Raw genomic sequence first — 25457 nt, forward strand, 5'->3', positions numbered from 1 at the left:
GAAAGTAAAAAATCAAGTAAAGTAAAGTGAACATTCAGCTAATATTCTCCTTTAACCGTTCTAAAGGATTTTCTACGAGTCGTATTCTTAATACAAAAAATTGACCTGATAAGTACCTGACAGTTGCTTTGTAAATACATTGCCCCTTTAAAGGGTATTATAACTTGTTGATTATTTCTCACATGCGATAATTATTAAATAAATATCAGGGGAGGGATGTGCATAATTCTTATGTAAATATCCTGCGTCCGGAAAAAAATTATTACAACGTAATTCTACCTCGATAAAGTTTCAATTCAAATAAGGGGAAGTGTATAAAATATGTTTTTCGTGTATAAACTCGATTTCGAAATTCAGTTCTTGCAAGATGACATGTATACGAGCCTATAAGTATCTACTGATAGGCTGTGTGCAATTCACACCTTAATAGAATATAGCATGTGTTAAATAAAAGCAAATTTTCGACATTTAGAGCACCAAAAAAATAAAAAAATTTACATTTAGGAAATCGCAAACCTTACCTACTGATGATTTGTGTACGTGTACAAATAATGCGCTAATGATGTTGTAATCAAGCATAATAAAGTAAACCTAATAAGTTAATTAGAGATTCAAGTTTTCATCAATAAATATTAAAGAGTTTCCTACTAATGATCAGATTTCAAAGCATTTTAAAATAGAAATTAGTTTTGCGTGAAAAGTGAGTAGAAATATAGCGGCCGATAATTGAATTAATTAAAATAATGAGAATATCTGGAAAACTAACATTTGTATTAATTTTGATTATCGACACTGTTCACATAAAATTTAGTTCATGTTGAAGCATTTCTTCAAATGATATCAGCTGAAAAAAAACATCAGTTTTATTGAACGTTTTTTAGCTAAAATCACAATAATTCAAAAAATACTGTCATTGAGTCGTTATTATTTCAACATTTATAGCATCAAACCGAGCTAAATTAGGAACACTTTTCGCGACCCAATTGTACTCAACTTGAAGTTCAATTATAGTAGATATACAGAGATGCATCAAACTTGAAAATAACGCAAGCAGAAATCTTCCTCTCAGTAGACGAGCAAGTTTTACTGTGTAAGCAAATGTATACCATTCATAGATTTAAAAAACTTTATATGGTTATGAAGTAAAGTCTAAAAAACACATTTATGAAACAACTCTAATTGATTTTTACTCTAATAAAACAAAATAGATTTATTACAACAAACAGTAAATGTGACTAAAGCTCTAATATGCAGAGCAAATTATACACAGTTTAATTAGGTAAATATTTTCAACTCCTGCTTACTTTTTTTTATCACGAACGACAACATCATTTGTAGTATTTAAGGTACTTTTGCTACATTGTATTTTATTATCGGCAAGAGAAACAACCTACATGAATATTGTCATACGATTATGTTGCGCTTTTAGTGTCAAAGAGCAAGGAAACCATTAAGAAATAACTTGCAGCAAATTTTATGATTACACAAATACATTTGATACGTCTCGATTATCAAGTAAGGCCGATTTTAAACCGAATGCGCCAAGGAAGTGCATCTGATAAGATACTGCGGAACGTTCAAATGGAAATTAATATGAAAAATTTATATAATATAGGAAACCTGGATAGGAAATCTGGATGAGGGTGTCGTTGTTTTATTATGCTGCCACTATAACCGAAGGAAAAATCCATGAACATATTTCAAGTGTTGACAGAGGAATTTTATTTTACGCACAGAAAATTTGTTTGCTTTGCAAATGAACTAATTCAAATGCAGATATTGAACTTGATAAATGTACTTAAAACTAAAAGTTTCTGTTGAGCAGGTAGGGTGTTCCTTTGTTTTTTGCGGATATTAATAGTGTCTTTCTATCAGGAAAATTAAAATAATAGTTTCCTACATAAGGGAACATTTTGGAACGCGTAAATGTTAAGAAAATCTACAAATTTACGAATTCTTTTAATACTGTTTGAATTGTTTCATTCATATTTAGTAAATACCAATAATAAATAAAAAGGCACGTTTTTCAATAGAAACAAGTGTCAATTGCCAAAAATATTTTTTTTACTTAAGATCTTCTCTTCTGATCTCACACACTCAACGTATTATTGTAAGGATCTCCTGTTAGTTAACAACAAACAAGCACTCTCTATAAATCGATTATAAATTATGGGTAACATTTACATGTTTTCATAAATTCTCTACACTCTCCATACTGCTTTAGAATTTTGGTGAATTTCAAAATACATATGTTGATAGTATTGTATAATACACTGCATACGACAAAAAATAATAATAATCGATAATTCGAATTACATTTCTAATTTCACGTTTTATTATCCAATCCAATCCATTAATTAATTAATAACTGACAACCCTATTCAGATATACGGGTGTTATTTTCCACATTTCAATTGAACTCATAAATAATACTTTTCAAAAGTGTATCTTATTTAGCTTAAAGTAATTTCAAGAGGCAGGTGGTTAGATGCAGTATCGCACGTGTGTAAATATTTGAACAAATTTATCTTTGACGCTTTACTCAGCTTTACTTGAGGAAATATACTTATTTGTAAGTTATAATAAACACTTAAAGACTTTAGTGTTTTTTTCTTTATTTCCACTTTTGTTGACAAAAATCGGTTTACGGTAGGCAAGGGTCATTGGAAACATATGGGTGTGGAAGCAATAACTTTCGGAATCAAAACCTGATTAGTTATTATGTTTTGGGGTTGTAAAAATACATAAAACGTGCACGTTCGTATCATTTTACAACATTTCGGACATCGAGAAACATATGATTTAGATGGCAATAAAATACGATGGTTAAACTTCAGGACAAGTCCCAACTCACTAATTTTTGAGGATTAAGAATATGTAAATAAGTATTAGTGAAAAATAACTTAAAATGCTGTAGTCAATAAGGTTTTTATTGGGTTTTTACAGTTTGAAATAGCATGTAAGCATATAAATCAGCATTTAAAGCATGTAATACTATTATATTCTTCCTAATCGAGGTTTATTGTTTACTTTTACAAAATATGTAAAATTTAAATATTTAATTTCAAACTCAAAACTAACTCTAAATTAAAAAATATGGTTGATAATCCATTTCTATAGTATTATACACAACAATAAAGAAAATTGTTATCTAGTGCTTCAGTTGATAAAGTTGTGAAAATCTCTGCTAAAATATTTCTCGTTCTTACTGAAGTAGTGGAAATTTCTAATTCTTTAAAAAATATCGCAGCGTGAAATTTACTTCTTAAATAGTGCAGCATTAATTAAAATAACGACGCAAGGTTTCAAAAATAGGTATTCCAAACGCGGTCAATCGTACTAAGTGTAGTTAAATATATGTCTTCTTATGCCGCCTAATGCAAATCAAATGAAGGAAATTGTCCGGATAATCTTCCATTTACATTTTCATGTAGTAACTGGATAACGTTCTATCAATATCTACAATCGAGAATATTCGTTAAATAGAACAATTTGATTGAATTGACTTCTTGTGATGTTGATAAGTATGATGAGTTGAGTTCCGCTGTTTATTAAATTCTAGATTCTAAAAAAATGTTGATTGTGTAGTGTACAGAATACAATTTGAAATACTTTTAAGCAAATTCCCAAGAAATGCAAATAAATCAGCAATAAAGTCTAAAAATACGAAAAGTGTATCTGCGGAAAATTTAGTCTCCATATTGATTGATATATTGAATAATATAGAAATATTATTATTCATTATTGAATAATACAGAAATATAAATCGTTTATAAAAAACGATTTTCAGCAATATTTTTTTTGTCCAGATATTATTGCCTGTAATGCTTTGTATGTGTGCTAAACTTATCTTCTAAAAACATTCACCATTTTCAGTCAAACAATTTGCCTTGGACCAAATGGCGTGCTGCTGCTTTCTTTCACATGGTACTTTTGACTAACATGATATGATGATGTATGATATGATATCACACCTCCTGCTACTCAAAAGTAACTTAAACATACTTTTAGTATTTTGCTTTTAGCCGAGTTGGAACTCTCCTAAATAGAAATGAAAGTCTACTCCTTTTGCTTCAAAATATACAATTGATTCAGTAAAAGATATTATTTTTCTTCATCATGTCACCGATATAAATGCACACGAGTCACATAAGAATTGCAGACAATATGTCTTCTGTCTATGTAAATGTGCTTGAAAAGTCTGAATATTGCATTCTGTACATTTGTTTATTACAAATTGATTTATTGGTAACCATATTTCGATGTATATAAAGTTACATAATTATTCTATTTTTATGTAGACATGCACAACATAAATATACGTATAATACTATTAAATGTAATAAATAAATAGTTTACATTCTGATTATAGATTAATTAAATATTCTTATATATAACAATATTAAAGTATCAACTGGACATTTACATTCAAAAGGCGGCTAATAAAAAATTAAAAAATAACGAAAACAGAGATGAGTGTATGAAACACTAGGTCTATAAAAAAAATAAATGTTTCGGTAAAATAATCCCAACTCTGAGAAAAATGGATACGCACACATCAAACATAATTCAGACATTATTTATTAATTTGCCTGGAAGCAAAATATCATTATGAAAAAAAAAACTAACTAATAGCAAAACGCAAGAGAAACAAAATTTAAATTTCAATGAGATGTTGCAATCTTGCTGCAACCTCGACTTATTTGCCGAATTTTAAATTATAATAAATAAATCTATTGCAGAATTATTCTTGCTTTCGATTATTGACCGCACAGCAAAAGAACAATGTGGATTACCTTCAAAAAAACGCAGACAATGAAAGTCAGATGCGCCCAGAAGTACGGTTAATCTGTATGGTCTATACTAATGTTAGTGGCAGTTAATTATTTCCTTAGAGTGCAGATCTTCCCAAGATTTACAAGAGGAAACCCTCCACATTGATCAATAGCGGTGAAAAATATTGCAAGTTTTACTATTACTACCACTATGTATCTTAAGATGCATTATAAGTACGGAAATTTAATCGAAGGTAAAAATATCGGGTTGTAATGAGGGCAGAGTATTGATCGGCAAAAGAACGTTATTTGGAAAGTCGCAAGATGTCGTGAAGGATCAGAGGATTCGGGATGTTCTAATAAAGTTAGTGTGCTTCTGATAAAATATTTCAGGTACTGACTGAAATTAATTTAGTGCAAAACCTTGCCAATTAAGTTAGTTGCATTTTGTAGGCAAACTTTCAGAATATTTTGCTAGATTTAAAATGGAAAATTGCACGAAATCAGTATAAATTTATTTTGCGAGTAACCCTGTAAGTTTGTTTTTATGTACTAGAACAATTCAGGATTTCTTCTCACGTTGTTACCATTACTTATTAATTCCATCTTAAGGTCCTCAAGAGCATATTTTGATACATCATTTTCCTTAAATACTCTCATAGAAAGAAATCGAGTGGCATAATCGAGTGATCGTGATGACCATTCAATACCATATACCACTACATATTCGCAATTAAGTTTTAATTGAGACTATAGTAGTTAATCGTCAAATTTTCTATTTTTACTGAAATCTTTTAATTTTTCAGCACTAGATAAATCCTGGACGGCTCGATGTACTTCAAATTTAAAAAATAAAAACTCGTTGTTTCAATTCACCCTCTTTATGAGAGCTCCATAACGATTGAGTATGATACTAAACTTTTCGTTGAACATCGGTGCAGAAATAAATTATTTTAAAACTTAGCTTTAAGCTAAGTCATATAGCAAGTAAGAAAGAAAAATTTATTTATGCAAGTTTCTTCGGATCAGAATGAGCACATCCAAATTTTTTATGCCATCAGATACAGGTTTGGAAGACCTTTTGATAAAGCCCTTATAGGTATGGTTAATATGGCCTGGAGGAGTTTTGAAAAAAGTTGCAGTAACTGCAGATGAAGAGGTTGTAAATAAGAGATAAATTTAATCACCAAAAGTTGTACAATAAATTCTAAAATATTACGTGTTTTGGCGTTTTTAGGAAACATCGTTCATAAAAATACGACTTTTCTGCAGAACATTCGAACAATCTCAGTTTTATTAATTCTGTGACAGGCAGAACATTTTAAATGCATTGAAAAATACATCAGAAAATATTTTCATAGTTTTGACAAAATGTTCTTACAGCATGTTTTAAATATCTATACTTTATTTATTCAGAGAATAATTAGCGGCTGAAGATTAAAATGCGCATTCTCGAACGAAATCGGCAACGCGCATAAACACCCTGTCGACTAGTTAGTTGTTTCATATAAACAAAATTACCCAAAAAACTGGATAAACAACTCGTCAGTGACCCTCCGCCGATTCATTCTTTCCGGGTTTCGTGCGTAGCACGGGCGGTTTTTCTTTTTTAAGCAAAATTCACCATTCTAGTGGCGTTTTTTTGCTAATTTTGTGCTAGTGAAACGGCTACAAGCTAAATTATAAGCGAATACAACTTGCATTGGGGGTGACGAAATGAATTTCTGCAAAATTTCGATATGGTGAGTTATTTTTCAGCACTTACTTTACTTCAATATTAAATCTGCTCCTTTTGAAAAGATTCTCGGAGAATTACAAATTCTATTGAGACTGTGCATGGCTACACAGTGATCCAGGAGAATGTTAGGTAGATAATTAGACAGTCGAGTCGATTTTCAATTAGAAAATCATGTTTTACATGGGTTTTTCGTAAATGTTTCGCAGGTTTAAAAGTTACATGGCTCATGAAAGTTGAAATGTCTATCAGAATTTGTTTTAATTTGCTTCCGGTTTCCTAAATCCTTATTTTTAGTTTGTTGCTTGCATTATTTTTCTCCTGTGCGCTTGTGATTTAGGAGAATAGACATTTTTTTACGTAAAATACTTTGCTGCAATACAGGCTAGAATTAACGTTGTAGGTATGAACAGATAATGGGAGTTCTGGACTAAATTGTTTTTTTTCATGATTTTACATATTAATAAATCTTTTTGAGAACTTTTGTATTGATAAGTACTGCAACTCTGATGCAAAACCACTTTATAACTATTGGTTTCCGTAACTAACCAGATGACTGATATTAGCAGCAATATTAATTTATAGATAGTGTTTCTGTAAAGATGTTCACCGGTGTTATTACAGTAACCTTAAAACATAGTTAAACTTGGAGTTTTTTGTGTCCAGGAAAAACCGTTGGAAACATATGTTTACGCGTACATTTTTACATTTTTAAATCATTCAAGTCAATCAGATTGGGTTTTGTTCAAAAACGTTTTTTCTTGAGGTACGGTTTGCTTGAAAATTTAAATACACACATTCTTTATTTTACAAAAGTTTATATTGAGCCCACATTAGTTGGTTTCAACTAAACTCTCCATCTAAACAGTTCCAGACTTATATATTTAGTTTATTTGCGAGGAAGGCACAAATCATTTATGGTTAATGCTGCAAAAGATATGACAGTATAATATTTTATAAATATTTGATAATACAGACTGGTACAATTTGCAGGGTAAAATAGAGTAATGGCATTTTACATAGTTAAATATCGTGGCTTTATTGTGCCAATCAAGCCCTAACAATCCTTATATAATCAAACATACATTTCTTAACAAAGTTTATTTAATAATATGACTTATATAGACAACACTCGGATTTTTAATTTAATGTTACTTAACCGATACGTTGCACTGTGAATATAAATTCTCTTCTCTCTACATAACACTAAATCTTTGTATATGTCCCTTATACATTGCGAAAATGAGAGTTCTCCTTAATTTTGCAGGCTCTAGAAAGCAATCCATATTTCAAAGTTTGAGTCAATATTTAAAAAACACACCGATTTTAACGTCTTTTTAAATAAAAATGTTTGCAAGCTATCAATTGCAATGCAATTCATGAGTATGAGTTTCACTTAATTAAACGTCGCTTTTTAACGACCATGTTATCTGTTTTATATTTTTAATGTCGACTTAATTTAATATCACATTTCTATCCAGCAGACAAAATGTATTGGTGGTCTATTAAATAGACTCTATTTAATGTTTGAGCAAACATAAGCAAATACATAAAACTGATTTATTTTCCTGCGATCCGAGAACAACTATCGAGTGACGTGATTATTATAATTTAAAAAACGACTAAGCTACTGGCAAAGTCGTTTAATCAGGATTGAAGAAAAAATGCATGAATATTTAAGTAAATCGAAAATCGTTTATTCATTTGACTCATTAACACTTACGTCTTACGTTACATCTTATTTTTATTTTTTATTCGGTAGGATTCCTTGGCATAGCAAGATTTCATCAAAAATATGTACAGGGTATCTCAGAAATAAGTACCGTACATTTTGCGGTAAATAACCCCTACGCAAGTATGAAAAAATCTAAGTCTACAACTTTACTTAAAAAAATACAAAATTAGACATTTCTATAAAACGGTTAAATAAATTTCCTCGTCAAACTTTACTTAAAAAAATACAAAATTAGACATTTCTATAAAACGGTTAAATAAATTTCCGCCACACCGCTACGTTATTGAATATTTTCGAATAAAAAAATCGTACACCACTGGTTTTTCGAAGAATAAAAAATACCTCTTAATTAATTGTTCAGATACGAAGAAAAAAGTACTCATTTATTTCTGTTGTACGATCATACGTTTCCCGGTAAAAAAAACATGCTGAAGCTGAAATTTTACATTATGAGCCAAAGGCAAAGAGGAAAACATTATGAACCAAAGAACTAAACAGTTTTTGTTAAGAGTTATCTAAAGTTATAACACCGTTTTGCAGAAATACATAATTTTGTACTTTTTTCAAAGTAGAGTTTGACGCACTGTTCTTCGAAAGCGAAGCGTTTGCTGATCCACGTATATATTGGCAAGGTCTATTACCTCTGAATTGACGGTACTTATTTATGAAACACCCTGTATTATTAGGTTTCAAAAATTATGATCTGCATTTTGAGCCTCGATTGAAAATGTTTTCGTTCTAATACTTACAATATGTAGGTACAACAAATAATTTTCCTAATAATTATGCGTAAATTTAACTAAACGTCAACAAACAAAATGCCAATATTTTTTGTTCATCATTAAGGGCAAAAAGGCAAGTCGAGTGAAAGAAATTACTAGACCGATTTCTAATTAAATTATAAAACTAAGTTGAAAGTACATGCGTTATTTATTGAGTGTAGTGCAAAGGGTTTTGAGTGTTTGTTGTTTTCCAGATAAATGGTCTAATAACTTCAATACTAGCTGATCGAGAAAAGGCACGTGTCCTCAAGAAAAGTCAACTGTGGGTAAGTTACATCAAATAGAATTTATATACATTGAAAATCCGTGAAATGCCGCAGCAAAAGGACCAGCCACGATAAAGATTAGTTTACTTCCCAATATTTACGTATTTAATTATATAAGAACGCTAGTTTATTTCACTGTTAAACCCAAGTATTTTTACAGTACATAACACTCTTACACACTATATTTTATTGTGCACTAAAACTATGAAATTACCAGAGCGTCTTCAAAAGTTTAAACAGAGCTTAACTCATTTAGCATAATAAATGCGATACGATTGTTGAACAGTGACTCCCTCGATGAAAACTTAACAAAATCAGCTTTCACAATGATCTCAGAATCAAATACTCTGTCAAATCACTGTGAAAACCAGTTTCGTTTAAGTGGAGCTTCTGGCCAATGATTGCGTTAGAGTTGAGTACTGATTTTCCTATAGGCAGATGTCCTCATCCAACCTGAAAAATACATAAAGCCAATATTAGTTACTATATTTAAATATATGTACAGATACTGATCATCAAATATCAATTAAAGCAATTACAATGGTTTTTGTTACTCCATTTACAAAAGTTTCTCGAAAGTACAATAAGCATGAATAAATTTAATGACGTCAAAAATGCTAATAAACATGAAATTGTTGTTCTCACTGGCGCCATGTAATTATGTAGATATTTTATTAATTTGAAATTCTGATAGTGGAATGAGACCGTCAAACTAGGTAGCGTGTGATAAGAATAATCACTATTGAACTTTTTACTACTAAACAGTATCCTGAATTCGTTCAGATATTGAGGGGTTGAATTCCATAAAATTTAACGTTTATTCCTGACAACTTTTGGAAAACATATATACCTATTCACAATAAATAACTGGAAATCAAATCTCCTTCACCGTTTTCCTTAAAGGAGATCCCAGTTCGACAATTAGCGCCAACTAATCCACATAACCACTGAGATCAAACTATCTATCATACCATGAAAGATCCAGATAAGAAAATGTCTGTTAGTTTTCAGAGGATGAACGGAATGTAAGAGGGGCTAAATAAACACAGAAACTTCTGCGAAAGTTGTCTTAAATTTGATAAGGTTTATTTTTAGCGCATTGGCAGCAGGAATAAATGTACGTTTTAAAAGGGCAGCATGAAAGTTAAGATAATTATGATTATGCTGCTGCTAGCTATTTTATTTCCGTTCGTAATTTGGAGCAGCAAAACATTTAAATGCCAGTTGGCTGATATAACAGGTGAATTAAAGCAAATGAACTGGATAGAATTAAAAATGGCACTATTGAGTTATTTAGGCAGATAATTAGCAGAGCTAAGCAGCCTTGCTACAGTAAACCCTTTTCGCAGTACATCATTAAAAGCAAACTAAGAGTTACAAAATAATATATTGCAAGTTTCCACAAAGAAATTAAATTATAGAAACCAATCCGGAAAAATTGAGCTGGTACTTCCTTGGTTGCTCAGCCAACGCTCAACTTCAATATGCATAATACGAAACTACATAATATGATAAATTCCTGACAATACGTAATGTAAGCAGTCTAAGCTATTCCTAAAACCATTCCATTTTATCTGCTTAAAGATTGATGACTAGACGTAATTGAGATACCATTACCTACTGGAATGAGTTCGATAACCTGTTATATTTATGAAATAACATTTCAGCAAAGCTTGCCAATTACACCAAGTCACACTGAATAAGACTCAGAAACACGACAAAGTAAAAATAACGATTTTATAACAATGACAGCTTCAAAGCACATTATTAGTCTTAATTTGTTTACTAAAAGTCGAAATTAAATTACATACTTACTTGCCATAAAATACGTCTTATTGTTGACTGTCTTCACCCAACGGAAGTTGACGACTTCATTAGGACGTCTTTTCAGAACCGGAAGGATGTTGGACGTTGATTAAAAAAACTATTTGGACCTGAAATTAATTAATTTTGATTTTAAATGCCATCCGTTACGACGAAAACAGTTTCATTTTATAAATATTTATTATCCTACCTCAAAGCTCTATTGCGAATGTGATTAATTGAGTTCAGACCTCCTACTTCAAGTACAATACTTGCGATTCTTTACATATGCCTAGGTAGTTACTAAATTTTTGCTAATTCAATGAATCAGAATCATTCTTGGACTGAAATTTTAGAGTTTTGTTGTGACCCGATTATGTTTGAAATGTTAAGAATTAAGTTGGTTGTTTGTTAATATTATCAGCACTGCTCGTTTTATAAATACACAAGATCAAAAAAGTTGAAGACTGCGTAATGCCTAGTAATCAACATTTTAAGGAGTTATATATTACACTTCACGCAACACACATATGTATTCTAAGAATAGAGATTGACCGAATACAACTAATAGCACAATTAATTTCGAGATAAAAATTCCATTACAATATACATGTAATTTGGTTATTAATTATTCAAATTTACATCGCAACAACAACATTTATTAATGATTATGTTTGTATAAGATCTAAGCCAGTTTTTAGATAATTTTTCAGGAAATAAACACGTGAAAACAGGCTTTACAGTAGTATCGGATGTTGGATCCAAATTATATTGGGATTGAAAGAAATTTATTATCTAAGACTGGAAAATTTACATGATACTGTTCTTTGAAATCGTTTTTATTTTTCAAAGGTCTGCGATGATCTAGAAATTTTCAGTATCAAAAGGAAAATGTAAACGTAAAAAAGCATTTATGGACACAATAGTCTAATTGAAATGCATTATTGTAATCGAATTGAAAGGAAACTGTTAATATATGGGAATCCCCGCTGCATTTTTGTGGTAATACCTATGTAACTTGTTCATAAACCTGTTACGAGTACTTGAAAATCATATATTTGCATTTACAATTACCTTAGCAATTCTTACTGTTGAGGCTGAGAATAATAATTCGTATCGTTCGTATTCCTTCCAAAAGAGGGATTTCAGAAAAATATTAAACTCAACTATAAAATAAAGCCACCGACAGAAACCTACATTCACAACACAAACACCACAGCTAATACAGCACAATTAAAATAAAAACGTATCCGTTCGAGCATTGTCCATTCAGAACTGTACGAACGGAAATCATGAATGAAAACCCAGCGAAATCATTATCAGCAGTCTGCATAATTTAGCCAATATAAAGTTGAAAAATTACCATTAAGAGTTCATATTAAAATTTCTTATCGGTATCTGAAGTCATGGAGCTATTTTCGGATTGGACAAAAGTGAATCACGAATTCGGATTGTGATTTGCAAATTCGGTGGAAAAGTGATGTTATGTATGTCAGAATTCTTTGATTACATATATCTTAATACAGCCTTCTACTGGCTAGCACAAGGACAACATTTTAGAGCAACTGTCCTTAAAAATAAACAATAACTAAAGCGCACTAGAATATAATAATAAACATATTTAGATAACTTAATCTTGCATTTACAGTGTGAATTTTATAGAATACAGTTCACACAGACAAAATATATCAACCAGCATTCATTCACCAGCAAACATTGAGATTTTTCGTTCATTTCACTTTACTTAAACATTGTTTAATATATAAATTAACAAAGAAGTTGAGCCATTTAGCAATCGAGCTATAGATATTTCAAATGACATCTCGTTAATTAATTAATTTATTTATATTTTGAGACGACTGGTATCGTTAATAATTTTAAGTTCTCGGGGTCATCAGCAAATTATCGGGTGCCACTTCCTGTTAAGTTATTTGGAAGATTGCCTGCAGTTTTCTTGGACTTTGCTACATCTTTGTTCGACGACCCCAAAAGCTTATAGAGCACCAACTTCACTCAATAAGACCATGTCGAAGAACGATTTTTATGTAAGCGTGAGAGGCCTAAAGTGATGTTTACAAATGCGTTTTGTTTGGTAGGTATTTGATTTCAATAATACCTAGTGCGTATTTTCTTTTTCTGCTTCGTTTAGCACATATTTTGCTAACATTTTAAAGTCAAGGCAAGCTTTTAAGTCGCTATTTTATAACCAGCTTAATGGTTTATTTCAGTATAATTTTGTTGAATTACACTTTTTAGAACTGTCCTTCATCGACATTGTTTTTGGACGATGAGATTTGAAATTATATTTAAAAAATACCTATGTTGTTCACCGTGTTGTTTCCACAATTTGCAGATTATTGCTTAATAATGGATAATACCGGTTCCATAAATTTAAAAAACTGACTTTGTATTTAATTTTGTAAAATTATCAGAGCCTCAAAAGCAAGACCAGATAAAACGCCTAAAACGGTTTTAAAATAAAGGATTTTTTTAAAGTTTCTAAGATAAGCCATTCTAGAAAATGAGAACTTATGCACTATTTTACAAAACGATTCAAAAGCGGTTGTCACTAATCAGTTGAGCACTGATTGTGTTTAAAAACTTTATTTTTTCAATGAAATTCCTATCTAAGAAATTAGATAAATTGCTGTCAATAAGTAGGTACTCTTAATACCTATTATGTATTTTATCACAGAACTTATTATAATACTAAAACACTTACATTAACCGATTTTTTTCTACTTACAAGAATGTTTTGATCTCATATCGCGGCTTAATGCAAGAGAAAAGCTTCTGATGAAAAAAATTGATATGATAGAAATAAGTTCTTCAAAAGTTCGCGATCAAAGACAAAGTATCCAAAGACTTGAAATTCGTTTATTGGCCTGGTGTTTGTGCTTGTTTCAATCAACACGTTCTTGGTTATTCTTGATGGTGTATGCACAGAGTATTTTGTTGAAGAATTGTCCCATTAAAGTTTAATTTTGAAGGTCATCTTTATTTTATGTCTGTCCGACATTGTTATACAATTTAAATGTTGAAGATTTTAATATAAACTCAACTTAATATACAACTCTTAAATTTCGATTTAGAATTCACACTTAATTCATCAGATATTCACATCGTTCTTAACAAGTTAATGCCTTGATACATTTTTGCTGTTGTGATTTTTCATAAAAACATGGAATCGTTTTTCATTTTTCAAAGAGAAATTCCGCTCAAGTTTAAACAAGTTTTGCATGGTATTATTCGCAATGTTTGGCTATTCTCATAGTTTGCCAAATAGACGTTGGAAAACTTTCAAAAATTGCTTAGTAGCAACGATGAAAATGCATTTTTAAGAACATCCTCCAAGAAATAAACTAAATTCTTCTCAAGAAGTGCCTGTCTTGTCGAATTGTCTTATAACTTTTACTCCGGCTCTCAATGATTCCTTTTAAATATTTTGAACCCAAATCCATTGGGTATAACTTGGGTGATTTGGAGCATACTAAAACCAAAAATGTTCGAATTTTGTAAAATTCAATCAATTCGAAAAATCAATAATTAATATGTAGTTAATTTGGTAAAACTCCATAATTCTTTAAGTAGCCAAACAAAACTTCTAATTTATAGGGGTACCGCTTGAAAAACTGGGAAACATTTAAAAAAAACTTCATATTCATTTGACTATTGACAATTTGACTATTAAATATTGACCACAAATTCCCAAAAAGCCCAAAAAAGTCTTTTAGTGTCCGTCACAGAACGCGTTGGTCAAAGAACAATTTTCCAAAACCCCGTAGCTTCATCTCATTTTCGATCTAAAATATATTTCTCCTGTATATTAAAGTTCTGCATATTAAATTGCTTATGGCCTCTATCAAAATATATTTTTTCAATTTGTTCTTGGAAATCTAAGTCTACTGAAACACTGTTCCTGTTTAAATATGAAATCATTTTTTGACTACGTGAATGAGTGCTGAGCGTTTCGAGTCGATCAGCATCAGCTTCAGTTGATGGACTTATTGAGATTTTATCAAAGATACGCAAGTGTTGTTACTGCACATGCAGAACCTATAGAACAATGCAATCTTCTTCATTAGGAAATGAGCTGTACTATAAAGTACGCCAAGTTCAAGCCATTGAAATGTGAAAAACGTTTGTGCGCTTGAGGCTTAGATTTTTTTTTGGGTTCAACTGCTGAACTTCAGATAAATTCCACATAAGGGCGATCAAGAACATCTTGAGCTACATAACGTAACAAGCCAGAAAGCAGATAAAATCCGTCCAACATTTTCCGGGGAATTTGAACCGGAACGTGAAAGTCTTAGCACAAAACCCTTGATCCGACTATGCTTTAATATTAAACAGAAATATCTGCCTTTTTATGTTATAACCGGCTGTGGCATACACATGTTTCCGGGATGAAACTGCTGAAGAATTTTTCAAAAATTGAAGTTTTTCATTGAAGAATGATCTTGTTGCAGTTCATGTGATGCAATTTTTAAAGCCCTTTCTATAAAGACGACGAAGCCTATTTTCAGAAGTTGAACCGATATTTAATTCGATGAGAAACGATGTTGCTCGAGTGAAACCAGTTTGAAATTGCGATTGTCCATTCTGGAGGTAGTGCCTTTTTCTAACAAAAGTTCTATTTAGGTTTCGCGCTCGGTGGCGGGTCGTCTCATAGAATTAACTTAGCCAACACAATAGCCCTTTAAAGTTGGCACTTAATAGTCAGTCGGTCTTGGAAAAGCCATAAAATCGGGCTATTACAATATTCGAAGTGCCAGAAGCGCCGGTGGCTCGCTTTTCAGCTCTCATATTTATTGCCACCGCGCTGGCAAGCGGACAGTTTTTTCGAAGAACCGCTCACATGCGATCAACGTACCCCGTGAGAAAGTCCGGCTCTTTGGCCGCCGAGGAATGTACGAAATGTTAACTAAACAACGGCATTAACAATCGGGTCATACAGAGTGAGTGCCCAATCGATATCTTAAGCCCCTCTTTAGTAATAAGCTTTATAATAAGAATCAAGCTGGATTTTATCCGGTCGCTATTAAAAGTGAAACAAGTATGTCCACATCTCTTGGATTTTGTCGGCAGATGTGTTAGGTGGATTGAACAGACAATCACCATTGGCGTTTTTGTCATTTCTAGCTCCTGATCATTTTATTCAAATCTGCGATGAACATGCTGGCAACATCCTAGTTTCACTGTCAATAGCAATAATTTCACTCAAAATAGGCTTTCCGATCGATTTTCTGCTTGCTTGATGAACCAATCGTCGTTTTAAATCCCACCTCGTAACCCAACCGAATCGTTCGGATCGAGTTCCATTTATTCGGCTACGTTCGTTGCAATGGGCAAAAGCGGGGCGCCACGGCGCTCGACTGAAGTTGTGCCAAAATACCAGGGCTAATGGTAAATTGAATCAAACCTGGACGAAATCGGGACAAATATCTGATTGTGCGTATAATTATTTTGCGGCAAAACTAAGCAAACAAACCAAAAAGTTTGAGAAAAAAAACTACTACATCGCAAACATAAATCGAAGTTTTTTCATTCACAAAATCAAATAATCGAAGATTGTAGACAGGTAATGAACACAGACAAGCAATTCAGGAAAACAAAACAGGTTCAAATAGAAATTTGACACTATGTATATGTAGAATGGGCCTTCCGAGTAGAGTCTGAATTAGAATTAATGTAAGCTGAATGAAACTTGCAACAAATTTCTAGTTCAGAAGTATTCCTTAAACATTTTTTAGATTTTTCGAATAAAAATTTGTGTTAACATAGAACAGGTATTGTTTTAGGCACCTTGAGAAACCAGCGTCGGACATTATCTGGAAAACTTTTAAAAAATGTTCCTAATCAACCTTAGCGTTTATCCAATTTCTGAGTAAGCTCAGTTATAAACGTGGTTTTCTGTTGATGCAAGAGCCAATGTGGTTACACGTATTAAAAACATTTCTTCGAACAAAACATCTGCGGCAAAAATATTTTAACGATAGAAGTTGACATTCTACATATAAAAACCTCATTCGTTTTATAAACTTTAGAATCACTAAGTCCAAAAAAATAATGCTTGAAAAAAGCTATATTTTTAGTTCAATTATGTTTTAGCAGCCAATCACTATGATATGTTCGTAAATTATGAGTCTTCAACAAGGGCAAACTCTATAGATGATATGTTGCTCGAGTTCAATTTGCTTTTGGGTCACTGATCAATCTATTCAGTTGCTTCCGGCGCATTAGTTTAGAGAATAAGTAATAAGGGTATCTTGAAAAAGGGACTGCTTTTATGGGGGACAATCAATAATAATTTAAACTTCATTAATAATGTAACACATAAGAGGTATTTTCAAATTACCAGCTCTAAACGGTTACCAAACATATTTTTGATATTTTTTGTCAGAAGTAAATTAAGTAATTTAAACCTTAATAATTCACATTTTAGTAAAGCATAATTCCTTCATGTTATTTGACATATCGTGTGTAAATTGTCGTCATAACATATTACATTTACGTGTATGATGAAGTCAATACCGTTTTTATCTATTCGAACGTGTATTCCAAACATGCAGCCTTATTTCCCTAAGAAACGCCACGAAAATTAAATAAAACTCGTTGTTAGATGTAGCAGAAAACCTATTTTGACTTTTAAATACGTTCAAAGCACAAGAAAGTTCCAAATAAAACCGAAAATTTTCAATTTTTATATGCAATAAACCATTCAACAAGCACGTAAACGTAAATATAAAAGTTAAAAAATAATGGTAAACATACAGCAACTTGGTTCGCTGGAAAACAAACAATTGCTACTGTTAAACAAGAAAAAACAACAAATGAAATTAATTTTTGCCGAAAAGCATCTATAACTTTAAGACGAAAGAGAGTATTTGTATGTATTTTTATATTGTCAGATACATCTAGAAGCGAAACACATTAATACATTGGTTAAACTGCTTTAAAATACATTATTTTAATTTTATACATGCACTTTGTAGCTTATTTTAGTTGAAATTAAACAGTTAAAATGCTAAATTCTGCTTATCCAATCTGCCAGAATTTTCTTCTAAAAGCGACCGCAAATTTGATGTTAATATTAGAAAGTGTGTTTTTATGCTTTTGGTGACTGCATATTTTTAGCTTATCGTTCAAAGTATATTATTCGATTGTTCCTATTAAAGCAAAAGGTTTGAGTAATTACACTTACTTCCAGCAAACAAATACTGAATTTTTAATTTGAAAATGTCGAACCAACCTGTAAACATTTTTTGAAATTATACATGTTGGTATCTGAGAATTTTCAACAAAAATTCAATTGAACGAAAAACCTGGAAACCATATATTGATACCTGGCAAGCCTGGCAATACAATTTTAGTAAATTTTAGATGGGTTTAATAGATACTTGCATAAAATGTGAAATGCATATGCTAAATATGTAATGCACTGAGTGACTTCAATTTAAACACACATTTTTGTATATTTTTGGCCCAAATATTAAAAGTATAGATTTGATTATGGACAAGAATTATGCTTAAAAGTAGAGCGCCACAACTATTGCAGATTATTTATGCTGTACTTAAATAAATTAAAATAGATCGAGTTTTTATGTACGACTTAGATAAAACAACTGAAAATGAAAGAACACACAAAGCACGCATTTTTAACAGCTAAAATGTACATTTTAATAGAATTTAATATAAACTTTGTATCTTGTATATAATCTTTGCATGTTTTACCCTAAAATAGTGCATCTTTCGTGGCAATAACGTTATAATGCAAGATTTCAAAAATCATAATAAAAACATTGATGTTGCCAATTGTATACACTTTTTTCAAGTAACGATCTTGACCTATTAGATTGAAAAAAAATTACAACTTTAATTTTAAAAAATTACAACTGGTTTCAAGTTTCAAAGTTGCCCTCAGATGCCATTTGATGTATCGATATATAAAGGAATAATTTACCGCTAAAATAAAATAATTAAACAAACTTATTGAATGAGATAAACCCATCACGTTTTTGTTAAGTATTAACTAACATTATTAATTAATAATCAAACGGTTAATGAAAGTGTTTGAAAATTCTAGTTGGTTTAGAGATATGTATATTCTTAATTTGCTTGATGGATTTCAGTCAAAATGCACAGTAATCAAAAGGATGCGCCAACGAAAGCAAGCCATAGAACGTTCGTATCATTTTTCACAAATAATTAGATTTTTGCTAATTTTTAATTCAATAATTTGAGTCCTCCCGAGAAATTTGCTCCAACTTAACAGTTTTAATCTGTTTTCGAATAGGCTGTTAATACAACTATACAATTTTGGTGATGGAAACTGGAAGTCATATTGAGTCTAAAAACTATATTTAAATAACTGTTGTAGTTATCAGTAAAGAATGGCTTTCTTAATTGAATTTAAATAAAAAACCCAACTTGAGATCAACAAGAAAAATGGCGTAACTTACCGTTGAGGGTAACTAACAATTGAAATCCGCAACATTCGAACTTTTAAGACAGAATAGCCCCAGACGTGAAAGTGGAAGCTCGACGTGCTCCAGACGAATTTGCTACCAATTGTCAGCTGCTCAATTCAGAGAGTTTCTTTCCCACGACAACACTCGTTAACCTGAAAGAAAGCGGAACTGTTGAATTCCTTTACTATACAATCATAGCACAATATTCCCATAGCAAAAAATATGCACGCCAACAAACCCAAACTGCATTTTCGCAGATTGATAGTTTTATGGGAAAACCAGATCAGTGTGTGCGGTCCCGGTGTCTTACCAATAGAGAAACGTATTTGTCGGTCAGTAGCGTAACTAATTGTCATTGCAAATTAAAGTGAAACGAATAAAATCATAATTAATGATGAAATTATTTTATTGTATTATGGCTAAATGTTTTGTAAAACTGTCTGTCTTGAACGGCCAGTTGGGTGAAAATACAACCACTACAAAAACAAATAAGAAAAACACGCACTAAAATCATAATTTCCTGAGTATACAGGATCTCCAAAAACTATTCGTATCTAAAAACTAGCCCACAACAAACATATAACTTCTTCTCCTACAAGGAATTCCCTTAAGTGGGCGTGCATGTTTAAAGTGCAACTTTGTAGGATTTTAGCTGATTATAAGCTATTGACTATTTTAGAAAACTTCAGTTATTGTACTTTTGCCATTTTTGGAAAAAACAACAAATACATTAATGATTATGGAACGTTGCAACATGAACATGTTTCAGAAGGGAATTTTATTAAAAAAACTTTGCAAAATTTACAGTAGGTACTAGAGAACCAGATAATTTAATTTAACTTTTAAAATCTGGCATTGATGATTTCACACAGTAATCTGAGTTCTGCCTTCAGATGAATTTTTATTCTAAATAATTCTTTCACCTGTTTCAGACGCTGGAAGAAATTTTTTTAATATATATTTTTCTAGCATTTTGAACACAATTACTAGATTTTCTGACATGGATTTAGCCTTAGATGGGATTGCCAGCACTTAAATTGGTTAGGACTGTTTGATACTTTGATCTATGTAAAAGTATTTCTTAAATTCAATCCTTCAATCCATTCATTTGCCCTTGGGTTTTTCACTCAAATGAAAATAATATTTAAATATTTTTCACTCGCTTCCAAATTTATGTACATTAATATTCAAACAGATGCAAAAAGGTTTTTCTGCTCAATTAGGGATTTTTTCTCATTCTACCCATAAAAATTGTATTCTCGCGATTGGCTTTTCTCCCACAAAATATAAAGCTTATTTTTTAACACATACGCCTGCGCTAAATAAGGTACCTCTCTATTTCTCAATATGACAAAGTATTGCATTATTTATGTCACATTGCCAATGTAAATGTAAATGAGTGTAATCCATAATGAAGACAAAAAATCTGAAGTAGCAACAGAAATACATCATCTACTCGCAGAACAGGTAGAGATTAAGAGCGCGCTTCTATTATTGAACTCTCTAACAGAACATCATTAAAATGCCTTTACAACATCAGTTATTAACCAATAGGGAAAAAGACAAACAAGAAAACATAAACGCCCACATGCCTGAGCTTCTTCTGCTTCCTTTTGATGGTTCAAACTACCGAGTTGATCGTAATTATGCAATTTGCAATAGATGTGGTTAAATTATATACTGGCTACTCAAATTTAAATAAACATTTCTAGTAGCAGAGACGATGGTATAATAGAACAATGTTACCTTTCCCTAGTTTATGTATTTTTTATTATTCAATTTTTACTATTAATTATTAATCAAGTAAAATATAATATTTTTTTCTATTTACTCGGTTCTGTTGTTAGTTAGTTTCCATCGACTCGGGTTTTTTAAATATTTTATGAAACACCCCATTGGACATCATACACTTTTTAATAAGCTTTGCGATATGCAGGGTGTACATTTAGTATAGGTAAATGTAATTCAATTATTTTTGCAAACATTAACAAGCAATTAAAAAGACTTAAAGATTAATAGGTGTTTTGACACAACATTTGCTGTTGTGTCGTTCTTTGCTTTGGAGTGTTAAAAGCTGATGGTTGGCCCCTCCCCTTAATTGCAGAGATAAAATTAATTTTCCATTTGGTAAAAAATAAATAGCAAATCTTTTGCAATTTAAACAGATCGTCTATACTTCTTCGCCGTCCCTGAATCGATTCTCAATGGAATTTCATCTGCGTCATGCTCACAAGCAATTTAGGTTGCATTATGCATCGCTGGTGCCAGCGTCGATAAAACTAACGACAATTATTGTTGCAAGAATGACCGATCATGTGAAGATAAAATTCTTAGTCATGATTTACTAATCGCCGGGATGTAGAAAAATATTGAACAATACCGATGCAATTGCGGAATTCGACTTATCGATGGAACGTGGGGGAAAAGTGGACAAGGAATCTGGTTGAAATGCCAATTGCTGCTAAGTTAGCATCCTGCAATTTAATAAACTGATTGTTTCGTGTGCGAGTTATGAAACCACTGGAGTAACGGAAACGACTTCGAAATGCATCACTGCTCTTGATGAGGAAAATAATTTTAGTTAGATAAAATGGAAAACAAAGCTCAGTTTGTTTAAAGAGTGGAGAAATGGACGAGGATGTAGAAAACGTTTTTGCCTTAAAGAGGAGCATTTATCTTATTGCTTTGCTTGCCACCTGAAAGCGCTAAGAAATGTTAATGAAGCAAATTCCTCATGATCAGAGTTCAATCCAAAAAAATATCCGTCCTGATGCATCTGATGCATCGCAATTGAATTACCCTGGTAAACAGTGTACTTGAATATATAGGCGTTTAGACACGTGTCCACAAGCGGGGGAATTTATAGTTCATTTCCTGTTTAGCGCAGTTGTCTATTTGATTACCGCTCCAAGGTAAATATTTGTTTGAAGTTGTACAGAGGAATTTTTCAAATTCCGCATCCATTTATCTTTAAATAAGTCATTTTCTAACTCATTATTTAACCGTTTATGGAAAGCCGTTGGCCTATCATCGCGGACATATATCATAGCAGCAGTTATAGATGGGAGAATTAGATTTGCGATCATTGGCCACAATCGCATCGTTTATCATGTGGGGCTAATTTTCTTCTAATTAAATACATAGAAAGCTTGGTTTAAGTTTGAAGTTTAATCCAATTTGCTTCAATCCAAAATTTTAAATTCTTCAATTATTTAATGTTGATTATAATCACTGATGAATTTTGACAAGGAAATTATCTGAAACCAAATAAAAAATATAGTAGCTACTGTATATGAATGTAATTGCGATCTAACTAGCAATCATTTGCTTATCATTAACGCAATACTTTTCGAGCGTTAAAAAAGTATTAAAAAACGGATAATGCACAAGTTCATGCTGGTGTCAAACAAAGCTCATACATTCATAGACATTTCGAAATGTAAGTGTGAAGTCATATATGATGGACGTTTATTTAAAGGAACTTTAATTTAGGGCGATATTTTGAAAAAAATAAGTACATATATTTAAGGGCTTTTCTTTCGTGCATATTTAGCGCCTTAGTCAAGCAATTATAAGCAGTAAGTTGGTACAAATATGCACCTAATATAACGAACCATATAATAACGATTATTCCTCGGTAGGTCATGCTTTTTGTTATATTACAGTTAGTATTATAAAGAAGGTCTTGGGGCGTTGAGGATTGCTGTTAATTTCGATCTATTTAGTAGATGTCGATTTATTGACGTTCTAAAACAAAAAGCAAACGTCGAACAACTATGCTCGCTCTAAAATCCAGTCGCTTAAAAAATTACATAGTAAACTCGAAATTCGAATGCTTGATAGTTCTGGGTTTCTTTCGTGGCATCAATCCAGCATTTTCCACTCGAAAACTGGAATGTCTAGCAGCAACTTGGACTGGTTAAATTTACGTTATTCCTGATAAAGGAATGGAATTGGACATTTTCCAAGACAAAAAATCGATACTTGCTTTTCAGTTTGAGTAAGAAGTAAATAATAGAAAAATAGCACAGTGGAAAGATTTGGCGATACTGATGGCGATAAATTGCGGTATTTCCATAAGCGTCAGTAATGGAAGGCATACTTTAGAATGTGTAAGTCTATTATTTTATCAATATTTAGATTGTGGGAGAGTATTTTAATGATTTGACCACATCTATTTCCAAAACTGTTGGTAATTTTATCACGATTCGTGTCTTATTACTGGTTATAGTAAATTATGTTGGGTTTTCCTTTATTGCTTCTTCCAAAATCAGCTTTCAACTACTGAACCCTATGCCGAAATAGCGAAAAGCTCAATAAGATGAATAACTTGGTTGGACTTATCACGAATCTTTTCGATATATTAATGTAAATGGAGCGGTATATATCAATATGGTTATAATCAACTCAAAGAAGTTTGAGAAAGCGTTCCCAACTCAACCAAGAAATATTTCCTTCACTCACAGAAATGCTCTAAAATTAAAAATTTTCGAAATTATTTCAAATTTTTATTTTAGTGGTACATTCACATTATTCTAAATGAGAAAAGTAGTAAGTACTTTTGATCATTCTAAAAAAGATCATCACAAATCACAGACTTACTTTGAAAAGCAGATTCAAACGAACTTTAAGCAAACCAAAATATTTTTTGTATTTATATTAAGAATGAATGACTTCAATGGAAGTGAATGATGATTTGGAATCGTATACCCTTTAAAATAATGAGTATTGATTGCTAAAAAATACTGTAACGTGCGTTTATCTACTGTTGTCAATTTATCTTTCCCCTCCTTAACAATCCCAAAAATCATCTCTATTCGTAGGTATTGAAAAATACCTAAGCACTCATGCATGAACGACCACGAGCTTTCTCCTAGTTCCCCTTGAACATGAGTTGGCTTGCTAAAGAAAACCTTCACTTTTGGCGAAGTACATATAATCGCGCCTAGTGTTCTGGAAACCGTACTAACAGAAAACTTCGCATTACCAGAAAATTACATAAAACTAAATTCTTTAAATTGTACTTCCAAATTAATCCAAATTACGTTGAATGCAAAAGTTCTCAAAAATATTTCGGCCGAAGGCACAGTTACAAATTTTTATAAAACCTCTAAGAACATTTCTTAATTACTAGGATTCCTCTCGTTCTCACTTATTGTCGAATTGTAACAAAAAAATGAAGACAACCTATGAAGCAAATTGTTAAATTTACTTAGTAAATCTATAAAGATTGACTTGTTACGCTACCTGTCTAGTGAGTTTTGAACTTTTGCCTGTGTTAGCACATTAATACCACAATCAACTACTGATTATTATCTAGATAATTGTTCGTAATCAATTTAATTGTTGCTCATCTCGATCAAGATCTGATCCAGATATGATTAACAACTAGCCAACCAGCCTGGCGGCTAATACCTCGATTGCAAGAATTAGCAGGTAAATAATCAATTTGCAGAAAGATATTGTATTGTCTTCATTTGCTGCTTGTGGTAAATTTGATTAAATTTTTTAAATTGGAATTGGTTTGCAAAATATTGTAAAATTTAAATTTTTTGGAAATGAAAATGGATGTTTATTGGCTATTCTTCTGCAAATCTTCCAAGGAACGGTTTTCATTATCGGTTCTTATTCCACCATTTACACTTCCTTTTCCAGATACAGGAAGTTGAAATTAGAAATGCTTTTTGTTTTTCTTGTGAATCGTTCAATGAGTCAAACGGTTGTAAGAACCTAGAACGGTTGTAAATCCTGTCATACTTTAAACTTTCTGGCTCAATAATTATTTTTTTCTAAATCTCGCTAAATGCGACCAATGTTCGAGTTATTTGCAAAAAAATAATTAAATCATCTATGCTACTTATGTGCGAGTATTAAAACGGTGCCAAAAGTC

General features: G+C 31.6%; 2 long non-coding RNA genes across 2 annotated transcripts in view; one reads left to right on the forward strand and one right to left on the reverse strand.

Moving 5' to 3' along the window:
• The first annotated feature begins 6329 nt into the window (after positions 1–6329).
• LOC125505319 overlaps positions 6330–25457 on the forward strand; it is a 41197-nt gene continuing 22069 nt past the window's right edge. Inside the window, exons 1-2 of the long non-coding RNA XR_007282078.1 lie at positions 6330–6517; positions 9222–9293. This is a non-coding gene — a long non-coding RNA (uncharacterized LOC125505319). The remainder of the gene's footprint in view (positions 6518–9221; positions 9294–25457) is intronic.
• The window catches only part of LOC109534517, a 79813-nt gene continuing 62539 nt past the window's right edge, over positions 8184–25457 (reverse strand). Inside the window, exons 5-7 of the long non-coding RNA XR_002171640.2 lie at positions 19559–19719; positions 11109–11227; positions 8184–9746 (exon numbers count right to left, since the gene is read on the reverse strand). This is a non-coding gene — a long non-coding RNA (uncharacterized LOC109534517). The remainder of the gene's footprint in view (positions 9747–11108; positions 11228–19558; positions 19720–25457) is intronic.

Source organism: Dendroctonus ponderosae, unplaced genomic scaffold (assembly GCF_020466585.1).
Source record: "Dendroctonus ponderosae isolate FM_Combo_2020 unplaced genomic scaffold, Dpon_F_20191213v2 Dpon_F_20191213_8, whole genome shotgun sequence".
In the NCBI taxonomy this organism is placed as follows: domain Eukaryota; kingdom Metazoa; phylum Arthropoda; class Insecta; order Coleoptera; family Curculionidae; genus Dendroctonus; species Dendroctonus ponderosae.